The sequence below is a fragment of the Rhodnius prolixus genome, unplaced genomic scaffold, assembly GCF_049639745.1.
Source record: "Rhodnius prolixus isolate KJV_2025 unplaced genomic scaffold, Rpr scaffold_9, whole genome shotgun sequence".
Taxonomy (NCBI): Eukaryota; Metazoa; Arthropoda; class Insecta; order Hemiptera; family Reduviidae; genus Rhodnius; species Rhodnius prolixus.
In genome coordinates this window covers 17,016,799-17,033,705 of record NW_027411604.1, presented here as the reverse complement: position 1 = coordinate 17,033,705, position 16,907 = coordinate 17,016,799, and the positions used below count along the sequence as shown (strand labels likewise).

The following is a 16,907-nucleotide window of genomic DNA, read 5'->3' as shown; positions in this document are numbered from 1 at the left end:
CGTAAAAATGATTGTATTTCGTGAAATTTGTTATTTCGAGTGTGTTCTTTTATTATTAATATCTTTATTTTTAAAGAGATACAATGTATCTGTTACAAAGGAGTTCAAGTTCACTTTATAAACTTTGTAAAGTGTAAGATCTTAGTTTTAAAACTTTTTTTAAATAATTAAAAATTGCGTACATATTTTTCTCTTTAAAATTATTAATCAATTTACAAAGTTCTTCTTTAGGATTATTACATTTGTGCCCAAATCTTCTAAATTAATATCTTTTAAGCATTCAACTACCTGTAAGTATCAATTAAATTTAATGTTGCTTGGATAGAGCTTACTCATTACAATCCAGTCTCTTTAAGCAGATTTCTACATAGTTATCATTTTAGTTCTGTCACATGATAATTCTATTAAATTTTATTTATCATTTATTGATAATGATGTAGCTTTTCCTAAATTTTCTTTATAGAAGGGGTTTGAAATCCAATTATCATTTGTGTTTTCGGTTTTCGGAAATTACTTCATGAAAGACAATTTTAATCCTGTTAAATGTGCTATTATACTCGTATATCTTGAGGCAGACTAACCTTATTACTGTACATATTAACTACTTTACTGTATAATATTATTAATTTTTTTTTAAATAATTTATTTAGTTTCAATCAACGCGCATCTTGCGTTATAAGCAACAATGATAACAATAAATAACGTACACATATCAGAGTGGTGAAGTTACCCAGCGGTAACACTCCAATAACATTCTAAATTCTACTGACTCTCTTCATCAGAGAGGAGATCGTGAGGCCACACTGTCTTTTAAGACGTCTAGAAGTGTTGTCTGGAAATGTTCTGGAAGATAGATGTTGTACAAGTGGGCTGTGATGAGATTGAATGTTAAGATGGAATTTTCTGTATCGTGTTTTCAGCAACTTGTGTGACGAAAGGAATGTTTAAATCTGTGTGAATGGTTTGATTGGTGACGTAGAAAGGTGACGTTTAATGTAAAGCGAAGAAGTTTAGATTGCAAGGACAGGATCCTTTGCAGATTTGAGCGTTTGGTTGAACCCCCACAGTTCGATGCCATAAGCTCAGACTGGCTTTAATATAGTTACATATATAAGTCTTTTGTTGTCCAGAGTGAGTTTTGATCTGTTGTCGAGTAGTCTCTTTTCAGTTGTCGGAAGCGTCTGTTGAGTTCTGTTCTCTTAAGTCGAGTATGAGGGTTCCAGGTAAGTCTTCTGTTAAGGTAAAGCCCAATATTGTTAATTAAAATAATTTTTATGTCTTATAGGAAAAATTTCTATGGTATTTTCATGATATAATTATTTATACGTCCGCCATTACTGATTATTTTTCGTGTACCACCAACCAGCAAATCGCGTACCATCAGTGGTACGCGTACCTCAGGTTGGGAAACTCTGAATTATGCAATCACTTGAATACTGTTTATTATTTTAATGAAATCAACTATTTATTGGGTGATGGGTCTCAAGTGTTCAAAATCATAATTGAATTGTTTCTGAACTTATAGTTTATCGTGTTCTATTATTTTATTTGTTTGTTTGTTTTAAAGTAATGAATATTATTATGTACTTTCTCCTGGGCTTTACAGATTTAAGTATACGTTTAAACGATTCTGGTATGAGAATCATGTATCCTGTTTCTTGGGGTAAATCTGAATCATGGAGGCTGCAATACTCTGACTCAATGACTTCAATCTGCATCTCTTTACTGTAGTAGAGGAAAAGAAAGTAATAAGTTGCATGGAGGGTACATGGAGGGTAATATGGATTAAATACGACTTGGAAGTGAGGGAAAAGAAAATCTTGTAATGGAACAGAGAGCGCTAAACCCAGAAGGTGGTCGCCCACGCGTCGCGCGGCCAACATGCACACGCACAGCATGGTGGGGACAGGAGTTGGTCTCCCTCTGGAGTCGCCCTGCACGGACTGTGTTTCCGTCCAAGTCCCCCAAGTGTATTGCCTTTATTTTAAAACCTATCACAATACAATAGCTTGATCGTCCTTTTTTATCCCACGACTTTAAAAAAAAATAAAAAAATAAAGCTACAAACCCTGGAAGGTTAACAGTAAGGTCCTTTACCTACATGCAACACAACCTGTAAGGTTACTTTTATCACATCAATTCGGTTTCTTGTTGATAAAAACAATAAATATACGTGGATGTTATCAAAATGGTTCTTCAAAAATGAGTGAAATTGGATAAAAAGAAAATATAATAATGATTAAAAGTTTGCTTTCCTGTAGGTTACAATAAACCAGGTTATGTGGTAAAAGAAATAGGAAATTGTTCCTCAATATGCCTATAGATGTTCATTACCTGTAGCAATCTCTTGGATATGATCAGCCATACCTTAAAGGCTCCCATATTCTATGGAGTGAATTCTCTCACATAAGGGAGCCACAAAATAAAATCTTTTAACTAGTGAATAGCTTATATTTATTACCAATTATCTGCTCGTATCTAAGAATATTCAGTATACCATCAGATGTGTTTGAGAGGGTTTAAGTCCAGGGTGGCCAACCTTTTTTTAGGAACAGTGCCACTATCTGAACGAAAAAGAAATAATGCATGTCACTTCCGACAATACAGTATAATTATAAATAATGTTAGCGATTTGTAGAATTAAAGAAACTAAAGAAGAAATGACGGTATTTATTGAGAATAAGGATCTAGCAAACTTTCCACAGATCAATGATCATAAAGTGGGGTCATTTAATAAATCTTTTTTTGTTACTGAGACTGCCAATATCAAAATGATTATTTCTGTAAGTGACACGGAACCAGAGTTAAATTAGGGTTTTTTCAAAGGAACAAAAGGATCACCATGCACTAGACTTGACTTTACGTAGTTGAGGGCTACACTTTTTTTGGTGTACAGATCCATAAGTTGTGTAGATATTAAGAGTTGAAATTTTTTTGGGTCATGGTTTGCTGCAAAATTGTGCCTCTATAGCTCGATCAGCTATTTCCTGGATCACCTCGAAACTTCGAATGATCCTTTTTCTTTATGATTGCATCTATAATAGTTTATTTGATTTCTTTCAATCAAATAGTTTTCGAATTTTGTATCTATCCTCATCAGAGATTAAATAAATAGGGTTTGTATCAATTGTAACCTACCTCTTATCAGTTGAGCTATTAGGTGACAAATTATAGAAGTTTTATAAATGCAAGTCAGATTCTTTTTATCAACTTAAGGAGAATTGATAGATGTAGTAAGTTCTTTAGTGATACAAATTAGTTCACAATATTTCTTTGTTAAATCTTCATCTATCGCAAAGTTGACCTTAAAACTGACATGTGCATTACTTAAACATTATATTACCGATAAATGGAACCTTTCCAAAACTTATCATCGAATTGACAATTGCCTAAACAACTGTTTATTATTACCCAACAAAATATTAAGGGATTTTTCAACAATGAAAAAAAATATGTCCATTTGTCAACTACAATTTCGACCATTCTTTATCTCTTTTATTAAACATGTCTTGCCCAATATACCTTTATTTTCTACTTAAACTATTATCTTTTCTTTTTTTTATATTCCCATCTCCTATTTCTTTATCCATATAACCTGGTTTATTGAAACCTACAGGAAACCCAACCTTTAATCATTATTTTCCTACCATTGTTCTCATTAATAACTTTGAAAGAAAAGAAAAAAAAATGGAGTCAATTCTATTTTTATTGTCTATAGAAAAGTAATTTTCTCAACATATCAATTATTATCACGTGCAGATGTACATGCATATGTAAGATACAAGTATAAGTACTGATGTTGACAGCAAGACAAACACAATGGCCGTCTATTATTTGTAGCAAGGGTCGAGTTAGTATTTTAATAGCCGGGTTGCTCTAAAAAAGCCGTGCACACCATTTCAAGGACTTGTACGCACTTTCTTTCCTCTATTTTGTTAAATTTTTACACAATTTTAGCCAAAATAGGAGTCATCTAGCTAGTGGATCAACATCTACTAGAACATCTTCACTAAAGAGCCAAATTTTATAAAACGAGAGACAAAAAATGCCTTTTCCTGAATTACTTCTACTTTTCTCTTAGATAAGAATTAAATTTTATTAGGGAGTCACTTCTAGTCATCGTCTATAAGGTCTTTGGGATGGCGAACCTTTTTGATAAGTGGGTCAAATTTTGTTCATCAGTACTAGCTCTTGGGGTCACTAATGCCCATTTGCACAAGAGTTAAGTTTAAAAATTTTAAACTGAATATTTTCAAAACTAAACATCTTTAAAATAGAAGTGCTACGGAAGTCTCCTTTTTACAAACATAACTGAACAAAACCTTACAAAAGTATGTTTTATCTGAAGAAAATTCTAAATATGGTTATTTTTGCTTTGGGTTGTCGATTTATTTTAACAAACAAAATATGAGTAAAATTATACATTTTATTTGATATTTTGTAAACACTTTTGCTTTATTTCAAATACTACAAAAGGATTTGTCATCATTTGCGTTTTAGAACTGTAATGATCAAACTAAAGGTTATAGATAGAATTTAAATTGCTTTTGTGTCAATGCGTGATTGAAAAAAAATACAGATAGAATATAAATTATCCACACAATCAGAAAATCTAAATCAACCCGCGTAAACAAACAAATGGTTGCCTAGCAATTGTGGGTCAGTGAAAAAGCTTGCGCCGGTCAGTGTCTGACCCAAAATGGATTTAGATTTCAGGTAATTTGTACTTCAAAATGAATTAGATAATAATTGAAATTACTGAAAGGTAAAAATCAAAACAATCTTATTCTTTTGACTCAACAAATTCTAAGGATCATCATTGCATTTTTAGAGTAAGATTTTCACAATTTTGGTAACCTATGCACTATTAGATCATCTTCAGGGGCTTACCGTTGTTTTTTGTGTAAGTGAATTCAAAAGCTTGTTCCACTTCAGTGAACATATTTAGTCCTTCAGTTCATAGTTGAACTTACCGCTTCACCAAAGTGGAATATCTTTTGGATTCACTACCAAGAAAACGGAAGGCTCTGAAAATGGATCTAGTCCCCTAGATCGAAAACTTGGTATTAAAACAAATATAAAAATTATTACCGTCCATCTTCCACTTGGATTAATGAATCGGTTACTAAAAAAGATGAACATCAACTTGTCCCAAACTAGAAGTGTGTTCACAACAAGATTTGGTGTGACCATATTGCTACTCTTGGACCTTTTGCACTGAACGATCTCCAACTGTTCAGTTCTACCAACTTCACCTTTGTGAATAAAAAAAAAATCTGACGTAAATAGGAAGATGACTTCATTATTTGTATCAGATTCAAAGTCCTTAAAGAAGAGTGAAAGTGGTACCTTGATGGTCAGATACTTAACATTCGTGACATTCCTTACTATGGTGAGAGTTCATTTCTCTCCTAGTTCTTCTTTTACGGCCACTGTAGGCAGTCTAGGATGTGAGTTTCTCAGCATCACTTTAAATGCTTTTTATTGATATGATATTGAGGTTTGGTTATTTTGCAGTTATTTTATCAAGTCTCTATTATCTATCTATCGTTTTTGTCGTTAGCATTAAATTCTTCACAAGTAGCTCTCGTTAGTGCCTTACCGAATTGCGAATAGCCAAATTGGAGGTGAAAAGAGAAGGAGATTTAATTGATTTTCGCTAATAAAAAATAAAATTGCTGAGGAGTTAGTTTAGGTGGCCATTGGTAAATATAGAAATAGATATATTTTAGTTCGTCTCAATAAAGATTTCTATTTGTTATTAATCAAAATTTCCAGAGTTTACATAACATTCACTCTATAAAGATACCAAAAAAACTAAATTCTCTTTAACTAAATCCTTAAACATAGAAGGAGGTTTCTTTCTTTGTTACTGTTACTTTAAGTTCAAAAAATTTTTTTTTGATAATCTTCTTTCATTATTAGTTGACCTCCTATTTTGATTTCACCTGAAATAGCGCTACTACGTCATCCCTAGGGGTAGAAATTTGAGAAAGAAAAAAAAAACTATAACAATCAAAGAAAGCTGAAAATTTACGAATGTATTATTTCAAGGCAAAATTTAGCGTCAGCTAAATATTGGATTCAGCGTCAGCTAAAATAGTAAATGACCTTTCTATGTTTAGTACATATAGAGGGGCGAACGCCGACCGTAGACCTTGTAACAGCCGAGATAACCATTGTAGATCTAGTACATTACCAACATTGTATATAATTAACATAGATTTATTTCGAACAACTGTCCACCATGTGGAACTGTAGGTTCTTTGTTCTCTATGGAACTTAGGTCGACTTTTTATCAAATTTATATATTGTTCCACATTTTTTCCTTTTTTTTGTGTGTAAGTGAGGTCGACCATATTAGTATCTTTTATTTTATTTAAATTTATGAAATATAAAGGATTGTAAAGAGGTGTGGAAGAAATGTGACCAATCCTGTTTATTCAATCAGATTAAAATATACTTTTGTAGTTCTATTCGTAAAAACCTCTTATTCTTTTGTAATGGCCCTCAAACATAAACTATTTTTTAAAACACAGAAACCCATCCTTAAAATCGCACTACCCTTACCATTGATCCTTTAAATTGGGAATTTTCCCTTAGAAGTGGTTTGAATAGTCAGTCAGCTTAGAATTAGTTCTGATAAAATGTGTACTCTGTCTAGCAGAAAAATAGTCTGTAAGGTTGAATTGTCAGAAAACTGTAAGCTGTGTAAAAAGAAAGAGGAATCTCTCTTAAACATATATTTTTTGAGTGCCCTTATTACAAGTTGCTCAGAGACAGATATTTGGCCAGATGTTCGGTACTTTTGTTTGGTAATGTGGCTCAAATTTACAACACCTACAACTTCGTAATAAAGGCCATGAAGTTGCGTGCTTTCTTATTAGATGAGTAACTCTTTATTATTTTTTCACATTTTTGTTAACGATTTGCAAAATTTAACTTTATTCCATTTAGAAACTTTATTTAAACGATTGACTACAATATTAATTAAACAGATCACTAAATCAAATCTATATAAAAATTTCTTTTAAAAATATACAATTTTTAGTTTTTTGAGATACAATTATTATTTCTTTTTATTTTATTTACAAGTCTATTTATTGTTACAGGAAGGTTAATTTAATTTTTGATTATGAGAATTTTTTTTTTTTAATTTTTGCTATAATTTTAATTTTGTACGACAATTTGGAATTTTAATGATTAAGTTTGTAAATGTAAATATGGGTCAATCCAACTGTCACGTACATCTTTGTATTAAAACATTGTGTTAAATAAATAAATAAATAAATTGGGAATTTTATCCGTTCTTTTAACATTGTAATCCTGATAAAAACAAAATTGCTTCGTAGGCGCATACTTAAAATTTTTAATCGATCGACTGTTTAGTTCTTATCGGATGGTTTTTGGATGGCATTGTCCATATTAGCAACAGATAACAGCTCGACAGAAACATTTTTAAAAAATTCATCGATCTTGTTTTAACGAAACAATCGAGAATAACAGCTGCATGAAATGCGTACGATAGGATTCGATTACATAAAACCAAGTCTGTATTAACCATTAAGCAAAATTAAGCATGTGCTTATGACTTCAAGTGAAGGGGCCTTACAGACATTTTTCAAAATTGAATTGAACAGTGGTCCTATGTACGTTTTGAAGCAAAAACGCTATTGGTATAGCTGAAATAAGATTCGCAAGAGAGGCCCTCCACATTTCAAGGCAAGAAAAAAAATTACATACAGATAAATGCAATTATCCAAGAACACCCGGAGAGTGATGATTTTTCGCTAAGGGTCATGAAATCATGAAGGAAATTAAAGCCTAAAGTTGTTCTTCTAAAATCATTCTACAAAGAAGGTTCCCTAAACTTCCAAGTTAATTTCAGTAACTCTTTAAAAGTTATGACAATCGGAAATCTTTGAAAACTAACATTTCTACTGACTTCTCCTGATTGGTATGATGCATTTTGTAAACGTCAAAACTTGGAGAAGGAGTGATTCAATTTTGACAAATGAAGTATCATTCTTTTATAGCTTATAATGCGATAAATATATGTAGCAGTTCTTTGGTGAATAGTTCGTTTCTCTTTACAAATTCTGAACTTCATCAAACCATTACTTGTTTTACGCACGTACGCTGTAAGCTCTCACAAGTAACTAAGTTAATGAAAAATACTAAGTACATTCTGTTCTAATGACTGGTGATGACCCGCATTTGAAATTACTTGAGGTTATTTTTTCCTCGTTTATCTTTAAAGTATATTAACAATGTCTATTCGTATTTTGCGATTAAAATGGTAATTTGCTAGTGGATGTACCCTAATAATGTTATGATAGGGATTTGAAGGTGACTAGTTATTTTGCCGCTGCATTGTTGATTTTAAAATGTATTTAACATAATAAGTAGCCGGAGATTTGTTCTCAGCTGTAGCAATGCTGTACAAATAAATATGAATTACACGTCCCATCGAGTAGTGCCGGGAAGTGTTGGCCTGTGTTCAGGATGGAACATTATGTTTTAAAGAAATATAAAAAGTATTGTAATACCAAAAATTATTAAAAACCAAGACTGACCTAAAGATATGTGGTGATGAATTAATAGAATTTTTACAGAACACCGGAACATGACTGGCCGTGAACTAATGACGAAAGACTGACCCATGGGCAAGGGTACGTCCTCCATTTTTATAAATTTTTGCAAGAAATGCAGTCACTGTCTTAAAAACTGAAGAAATTGGTACTTTTTCGCTTAATTTTTACCTCGTGATATTTAATTTATACTGGCAGAAATATATTGTTCAGTTCGCCTGAATATTTCTACAAATTAGCAACAAGAGTACAATTGAATCAGAAACATTTTCCCAACCATAGTTACTTCGTTTTTCCGAGCTAAATTCGCACTTTTTATCGCTAATTAAATTTTCCGCTTGCCTAACGTATTAGAGCAATTATTCTCAAGTATTTTCTTGTAACAATCATTGAGAGACATAACTCGATTTGTCCATTAAATACATGTACGAGGTCTGTAAATTAAGTAACGAGACTGATTTTTTAAAAAAATTTTATTCAAAAAGAATTACAATTCTATATTGTTACCTTCAAAATAATTTCCTTCTGAAGCCACACAGCGCTGGAGACGTTTCTTCCACTCCTCATAGCAGTGCTCGAACTCCGATACTGGAATAGCCTTCAGCTGGTCGGTTAAAGCCGTTTGAATGTTTGCGACCGTTCCAAAATGAGTTCCCTTCAGGTGATTTTTCAACTTCGGGAAGAGAAAAAAGTCACAAAGAAGTCAGGCGAATAAGGAGGCTGAGGAGCCACAGGAATGTTTTTACTGGCCAAAAACTCTGGTTTATTGAAATTGCTGTGTGACAAGGAGCATTATCGTGATGCAACACCCACTTGTTCTTGATGTTTGGTCTCACACGAATGGCCCCTTTTTCGAAGTTTTTCAAGAACCTCTCGGTAAAAGTGTTGATTGACCATTTGACTTTGAGGTAGAAACTCTTTGTGGACGATTCCGTGGATATCGAAAAAACAAATCAGCATGCATTTGATCTTCGACTTCGCCATCCTTGCTTTTTTGGGCCTTGGAGAGATTGAAGTGTGTCACTTCATTCTCTGGCGCTTGGTTTCTGGGTCGTACTCAAACACTCAAGACTCATCACCAGTCTCTTCCCGAAGTTGAAAAATCACTCAAGGGAACTCATTTTGGGACAGTCGAAAACATTCAAACGGCTGTAACCGACCAGCTGAAGGCTATTCCAGTATCGGAGTTCGCGCACTGCTATGAGGAGTGGAAGAAACGTCTCCAGCGCTGTGTGGCTTCAGAAGGAAGTTATTTTGAAGATGACAATATAGAATTGTAATTCTTTTTGGATAAAAAATTTTTAAAAAAACAGTCTCATTACTTAATTTGCAGACCTCGTAGCTAAGCCAGCAGCAAAATCAAGTGTTTCTAAAGACGAACTCAAAGCCTAATAATTAAGATGATAAAAAGACTAACCAAAATTCAGAGTTGGAGCAATGTCGGAACACCTTTTGTACAATGATCATTTTAGAGTCATTTCTAAGTTTTTTTTTGTTTTTTTTTAAATCTTTTATTGCAATTTACCACTGCAACAGTTGTTGCAACAAGCAAATACGGTGAAAGGGAAAAGAAATAACGGGAAATCATGATTGGAGAAGGCACCCAGTGGTGCCACTCCAGTAACGTGCTTAAGATAAGAGAAGATCACGAGGCCATCTTCTCTTCAATCTCCTTAGAGGATTACCTGGTAATGTGGAGGAAGATAGGTGTGTTCTATGAGAGGGTTAGGATGAGCTGCTGTAGAGGAATGAAATTTGAAGAAACGAGTGTTAGCAAGATCTGTAATGAAAGGAATTTTGAGGTCATTATGGATAGTGAGGTTAGATACATAGAACGGAGCGTTAAGAAGTTTTCGAAGTATTTTTGACTGTAATGTCTGGAGGCGTAGTAAGTTGGAACGCTTAGTCGATCCCCATACTTCGATGCCGTTATGACCAAATGGGTCGCAGTAACATTAGATATAAGAGTCTTTTGTTATGTAGGTTAAGTTTCGAACGTTTGTCAAGTAGTCTGGCGAGAAGTTTTGTAGCGTTGGTTAGTTTCTTGTCTTTTCAGTCTAGTATGGGGATTCCATGTCAACCGTTTGTCTAGGTGCAGTTCAAGGTAGCGTACTTTGTCCACAGTTGGTATAGGAGTTTGGTTCAAGATGATGGGAGGTAGGATTTTCCGTCTGAGAGTGAATACTATAAACTTAGACTTCGTAACGTTGGTTTTGATTCTCCATTTGAAAAACCAGATTTCTAAGTTAAAATAAAATGTAATTATTAAAATAAAATCGTGCTTATTCACAATACTTTCTTTTGTGAGCAAAATTTTGAAATACCATTATGGCAATTTAAAAATAGTAATATTTGCTATAAATTTTATGCTGATAAAATTGTACTCACATAATATGTACTTCATTGCGGTGACCTTTCTTTGCGCTGATAGTTATTCTTATTCCCCCTTTATGATTAAGAGCGTACCTGTGCAATGAAAATCGAAATTTCATACCTACACTACGCATCAGGATAGTCTCAGATACGGTCTACTATGGAGGACAATTCGCTGTAAGGACGGCATTGTGAATACAGAAATCCGTAATGGAGGTAATTGAATTTATAACCTTTTCTTTGTTGTTGTGACGAAAAATAAAAAAGAAAATGGATTTTAAATGTAATCCGTTAAATAAATTACATAAAATCAGCATGTAAAATAAAATTATTAAACAAAATACATAATGCCTCCTTTTGGCTTGGCAAGAATAGTTTAGAAATTATTATTATACAAGGTTGTTGCAAAGATTTAGTATGCACTGTATTATCTACAGGTGATGAAGTAGGAAAGGAAATTTGGCATTAAGAGGAGGAGAAACCTGAATAAAAGAATAAAAAGTGTTTGAAGTTGGTCATGTGATTCTAACTAGATTATAGTGTAACAATTTTAATAAATACGCACGTGCCACAAAGGAAATGTACTCAGATTTAACGTTTTGGTTTCTTTTTTTTTTTTTGTAAGTATTTTAGAGGGTCGGTTGAAATTTGATTTTACTTTATGATTACGTAAAGTTCTGAGCGTTTTAACAGAGGCGGGGAGTGATACAAAAAAAATAGAGATATTAATTCTGTCTCTTATGTTCAGTTCTTTTCATTGTAGTACATGCTAACATATTTTCTAGTGACGCATGAATACATATTCAGCAACAATGGAGATTTAGTAATATCGGGTGGTCGTTGGTCACTGTCGCTAACAGAAAATGGCAACAATAGTCGACGTTCCTCCACGTTTGCCAACTGAACACACCCCAAACTAGGCACAGCTCATACCTCATTCTTTTTCTACTTAGTTGTCTAAAATTTCCCTTTTTTTTTTTTTACTTTTTATTTTTAAATACATAAATGTTTTTCATTTTCACTGAGGTTGGAAATTACTTTCACTTAAAAGCAAGTCTTGCATTAAGTAAACAGCTTTGAAAACTTTAGTTTCTTACTTTTTGTCCTGAAATCTCTGCTAGGATGTAGCCAGATCTTATTTCTACATTTACTTCACATAATTCACTTATTTTAAAGCATTACACGTGTACAAATTTCTGATAATCGGCCTGCCAGGCTCTGTGCGCCCGTCTGTGTTACAATTAAGTGACAGATAATCTTAAATTTATATTAATTTCAGTGTTAAGGATCCTTTATTGGTCTCTAATAGGCTGACGATATAACAGTAACTGCTTATTTCTAGTATTCTGCCCAATCTAAGCTTACTTTACTGCAAAATTATTAATTTTACAAGAATGGTATCCATGAACTGTGTAGTTTGAGACGGAAACATACGAAGTCTGTAAATTAAGTAATGAGACTGATTTTTTTAAAAAAAATTATTAAAAAAGAATTACTATTCTATATTGTCACCTTCAAAATAACTTCCTTCTGAAGCCACACAGCGCTGGAGACGTTTCTTCCACTCCTCATAGCAGTGCTTGAACTCCGATACTGGAATAGCCTTCAGCTGGTCGGTTACAGCCGTTTGAATGTTTTCGACTGTTCCAAAATGAGTTCCATTGAGGTGATTTTTCAACTTCGGGAAGAGAAAAGAGTCACAAGAACTCAAGTCAGGCGAATAAGGAGGCTGAGGAGCCGCAGGAATGTTTTTACTGGCCAAAAACTCTGGTTTATTGAAATTGCTGTGTGACAAGGAGCATTATCGTGATGCAACACCCACTTGTTCTTGATGTTTGGTCTCACCTTTTTCGAAGTTTTTCAAGAACCTCTCGGTAAAAGTGTTGATTGACCGTTTGTCCTTGAGGTAGAAACTCTTTGTGGACGATTCCATGGAAATCAGCATGCATTTGATCTTCGACTTCGCCATCCTTGCTTTTTTGGGCCTTGGAGAGGTTGAAGTGTGCCACTCCATGCTCTGGCGTTTGTTTTCTGGGTCGTACTCAAAACACCCAATACTCGTCACCAGTAATGACACGTTCCTGAAAATGACGTTCATTTTCTCATTTTGGGACAGTCGAAAACATTGAAACGGCGGTAACCGACCAGCTGAAGGCTATTCCAGTATCGGAGTTCGAGCACTGCTATGAGGAGTGGAAGAAACGTCTCCAGCGCTGTGTGGCTTCAGAAGGAAGTTATTTTGAAGGTGACAATAAAGAATTGTAATTCTTTTTGAATTAAAAAAAAATCAGTCTCATTACTTAATTTACAGACCTCGTATGTTACAATTAATTGACAGATAATCTTAAATTTATATTAATTTCAGTGTTAATAGGCTGACGATATCGCAGTAACTGCTTATTTCTAGTATTCTGTCCAATCCAAGCTTTGTTTACTGTAAAATTATTAATTTTACAACAATGGTATCCATTAACTGTATAGTTTGAGACGGAAACAAAGTTGAAATCAAATTCCCTCCATTAAAGATGGATTAAAGTAGGAAACCGGTCAGAAATACAATGCACAAACGTGCTCCCACGGATAAAACAAAGTTATAACTTACGTATATATTATTGGTTTTGATTTTAACTAAATTATTTTTAAAAAAGAAAAAATATACGCTGTTCTGCAAAATATATAATAAAATCATGTTTTATTATTGATAAAAGTCAAGTCTTGAACCTTTCAGGTCTATTTGAAACAGCTTTAACAAATATGTAACAATTCAACAATGAACATTATATTACCACATTTTATCAACAAAATGGTTTAAAATGTAGCTTACTAATTTCATTTTTCAGCAATCAGTTGTAATTATTTATATTATTTTCAGAATGAACTTATGATGACTTACGATCCGAGATAGAGAAACGTTCTAGGACAATTGTCCTACCATTTTTTTGGTTGGACCAAGGATACCATCTCATCATATGTAAGTACGATTTCAAACTTTATTTAGTAAAATTGTTGTCTTCTAATTCCCTTTATAAGAAGAAGTGTCTCAGATGTGCAGATTTTTGGGTTTTATTTTAATTTATTCTGTGTAAGAAAAAGTATTTTTTCTGCAACCATGTAGGAATGTTCTCATTTCTCAATTAAAATCAGCTGTGTAATGCCCAACTTCCCACACTAGTGGGGGAAATTCCCATTTGTGACACTTTCCTCACTAGTGAGTGGAAAAACTTTATTGTGCTTCCTTGATATAAGAAGTTTTGTTATTAACATAAATATTTTCTGTAAAACTCTAATAAGCTTATTTAAATTTATTTTATTTAAATAATTAAAAAACGAATATTAAATAATAAAATAAAAATTGAAAGGAATATAGAAATAAAAATAATACTTTAATAAATAATTAGATATTTTTAATTATAACAGTTAAAAAGGTTATAGTGTTACCTTATAGAAATTTAAAATGGATTCTAGCGATTCCTGTTTAGAAAACACTCCTCCATCAATAAAAGAAACAGCAGAAAATGTAATAAGTAATGTAAATACTTAAGTAATGTAAATAATTGTAATATAACAATAAATGTTTATAATAAATAAATTACTTTTTGTAGACTGTAAAAATGAAATTTTTAATTTTTTTAGTTAATAAATCTAATGGTTGCAGAAAAAATATAATATTTAACTCGAGTGTAAAGTATTTTCCTCACACTCGGCAATTTGCACTTGCACTCGCCTCGCTTCACTCGCTCGTGCGTACTACTTTCCACACTTGTTAAATAAATAACTATTTACAAATTGATCTCTGTGTGTGGCACCACCTGTGACTCATTTGGAATGCATTAACCCAAAAATAAGGCAGCCATCTCATCTTGGTAACCAGGCTTTAAAAATTCATGCGGATTAAGATCTTCTGGATGTTCTTTAAAATAATTGTTTAATATAAAAAATACTATATTTAAATGAACTTTAAACAAGACGTAAAAATAAACAAAATGTTTTTACTAAAAGTGCTTCTTTTCTACAAAAAGTTTTTCACGTTTTATATTTTCCCAAAACGGCCGCAATTATTTGTCTGAGATCTTAGTATTAATTCTAAGTAAATAAATACAAAGATATGGCTGTCCTAGGAGCTGAATTACTGGTTGGAATCTTACATATAAAAAATAAATACAAAAATATATTTCGATCATGGTTTTTTATAGCAAAAGAAAAAAAAAAACTATTTATTTAAAGTCAAATTATTAAACTGTAATATTCTAGAACAATGATGTAGTGTAACAATGATTAGAATCAAGGTTAAAATATAATCATGTAAGCTCAATATCTGTTTTAATCAATTAATATATTGCGAATAATTAATGATATAATAATTCCTGAAGGTTATTTATTGAATTATTAATTACATCTGTTCATGGTTCCTTATTTATGTAATCGTTTCTTTATTGTGAGGGTCATCGTTCTTTAGTCATGTTTTTTTAGCTAAAGAAATGACGTGAACTTAACGTTTGAACTTAAGAGTGGGACTTTTTTTAATTTAATTAATCGTGTTTGGCATCCTGGATTACTGTTCAAACTAAAAAAGCATCTTCCCTCAACATACTACCTCATTCTGCGCTCCTATCTTTCAGATAGATTCTTTCAAGTCAGTACTGGGCTCAGCAAGCTCTTCTTTCTCGACAGTGGGGGCGGGAGTGCCCCGCAGGGGAGTATACTTGGCCCAGTTCTCTACACAGTATACACATCAAAGATACCTGTACAACCCTCTACACTACTCTGTACATCTGCAGACGACAAAGCCATACTAGCTACAAGTACATCAGCTTCATACACACTTACATAAAAATAGAATCCTGGGCAAAGAAGTGGCGGATTAAAATGAACCCACAGAAATCCCAGCATGCCACGTTTACTCTCCGGCGGGGCTTCTGTTCACCTGTCCTCTTCAACAGTAATCCTCTTCCTTGTACAGATCTGGTGCGCTACCTTGGGCTCTACATAGACTAAACGACTCACGTGGAACCCACACACTAGACTTGAATGACAAAACGTGCGAAACTGCTTTACAGACTACTTGGACGACGCTCTAAATTGCCCATTGAACTCAAACGCTAAATATACAGTGCTATCCTCAAACCTATGTGGACTTACGGACTAGAGCTGTGGGGGTTCAGCCAAACCTACAAACATACGGACAGTACAAACATTTCAGTCAAAACTCCTTAGACAGATAGCTGACGCTCCTTTCTACGATGACTAACCTCACCCTTCACACCGACCTCAACATTCCCTTCATAGACCAACTCGCTAAGACTAAATATCAAAAATTCCATACTGCTCTCTCTACTTGCTCAAATCCTCTTGTACAGTCTCTCGCCTCCTCTGACATCCCTAACAATCCTCGTCGACTGAATCGCCAGTGGCCCCGCGACTTCCTTGTAGTCTGAAGGCCTAAACGCCATTCTCCCATCTCTCCTCTTCTCCCACTCATATTCTCCTCCTCACATTCTCCTCTCTCCTATAGAGAGTGCTACCGCTGGATAGTTTCTCTCCTCCTGCACCAGTTCATCTTATTTACATCCTATTTACTTATTGTATATACTTATACAGATTGAAAATTACAAACTAAATTAAAAAAAAAGAAAAGAAATTTATAAAAAGCTACGAAATTTTGCTTTTCGCTTCTTTATTAATCAATTCGCAATTGTGTATTGCATTGACGCAACAAGTTTACGAGATTAAAGTGAGAAGAAAGAGTGCCCAATTTACTCAGCGTTTTGTGTACAAAAAATCAGCATTTTAAATTGTATACTACTAAATTGTATTACTAATTTTTTTAAAAAAAATCTCTTTTCTTACCGAATTTGAATAAAATTATTGAAAAGATTAAATTGATTAAATTAAAGAACTGGCTCGGCCTACCCCGGATGGAAGATTATTACATAAAATAGAAGT

At 33.3% G+C, this 16,907-nt stretch overlaps 1 protein-coding gene and 1 long non-coding RNA gene across 7 annotated transcripts in view; one reads left to right on the top strand and one right to left on the bottom strand.

The window, feature by feature from the left end:
- The window catches only part of LOC141454797 (probable metabotropic glutamate receptor mgl-1), a 133,564-nt gene that overhangs the window by 96,232 nt on the left and 20,425 nt on the right, over positions 1-16,907 (top strand). For all 6 annotated transcript variants that reach the window (XM_074129420.1, XM_074129415.1, XM_074129416.1 and 3 more), the window contains one exon: positions 13,837-13,935. The gene's annotated coding sequence lies outside the window, so the exon portion shown is untranslated. The remainder of the gene's footprint in view (positions 1-13,836; positions 13,936-16,907) is intronic.
- Positions 1-16,907, bottom strand: part of LOC141454801 (uncharacterized) — a 40,836-nt gene that overhangs the window by 15,409 nt on the left and 8,520 nt on the right. The window lies entirely within an intron of this gene.